The sequence below is a fragment of the Hyposmocoma kahamanoa genome, unplaced genomic scaffold (genome assembly GCF_003589595.1).
Source record: "Hyposmocoma kahamanoa isolate Upper Pololo Valley unplaced genomic scaffold, ASM358959v1 93082, whole genome shotgun sequence".
Taxonomy (NCBI): Eukaryota; Metazoa; Arthropoda; class Insecta; order Lepidoptera; family Cosmopterigidae; genus Hyposmocoma; species Hyposmocoma kahamanoa.
This window is the reverse complement of record NW_020654823.1, coordinates 16,152-17,108: the sequence shown is the minus strand read 5'-3', so window position 1 is coordinate 17,108 and position 957 is coordinate 16,152. Positions and strand designations below refer to the sequence as shown.

General features: G+C 34.4%; 1 long non-coding RNA gene across 1 annotated transcript in view; it reads right to left on the bottom strand.

The window, feature by feature from the left end:
* Positions 1 to 336: 336 nt before the first annotated feature.
* LOC113237704 overlaps positions 337 to 957 on the bottom strand; it is a 6,137-nt gene continuing 5,516 nt past the window's right edge. The window contains exon 3 of the long non-coding RNA XR_003311059.1: positions 337 to 404. This is a non-coding gene — a long non-coding RNA (uncharacterized LOC113237704). The remainder of the gene's footprint in view (positions 405 to 957) is intronic.

Below are 957 nucleotides of genomic sequence, written 5' to 3'. Positions count from 1 at the left end.
CAAAACTTTCAATAAATTTATATTTTATAAATTGCCTATAAGTATGGAAAACTGCTTTAGAAATAGTCGCGAAAGTCTCAAATTTCCCTGAATTTTCGAAACAGTATCGAGCCTCGATTTTTTTCCTGACAACCGGAAATGCAGGCTGAAAACCACCCAGGCGGGTTTCGTAACAAAAATCTCTGCCGGCAGTGACACGTCGCATATTTATTTGTTAATTTATTTACCATTAATTCTTCTAAAAATGAAGTCTATAGAATAGAGGTTTGGAATATTTGTGTGACACCCCAACTTCAGTACTCGTGGTGCGTTGTATTTTAAGATCCCGCTGCATATCACGTCGATTTTATCTATCACTTTGTAATTCCATTGTTTTATCTCTGGTACACCACTCATATAGATATCTGCAATAGACAATTAAAAGCTGAGTCTCTTCGAGTAATGTTAACAAATTAATACTTATTTAGGTCATCGGACGAAAAGCAGGAAAAGTGTTTTTCTAGATCAAAGGTTTAGGTACTTAGTATTAAATGACGGTCTTTCTATAACATACGATACACCTGAGGATATTGTCTAACGAATACTGCTAGTTTGTTACACGATAGAATGTACTTTACCCGATCATATAAAATCCCAAAAACAGGGTCAAATAACAGTCTAAAACTGAGTAACTTTGCATAATTTTTACATTTACATTAAAATTATCCCTTGACATTATATTTCAAATTGTATAGTATGAAATTGATAATAATTATGAAATAAATGATTCTATTCTATTCATGGAGATATTTCTCTTTAAGTCCTATAAAAACCTGCTAAATTTATAAACTGCTTGCACGCGCTGTTGCGATGTGCTTCTAATTTGGGGCGCCGACATACATGATTTCAGCCATATAATTTGCGTATGTGCGTGTGTGTCTGTGTGTGTGTGTGTGTGTGTGTGTGTGTGTGTGTGTG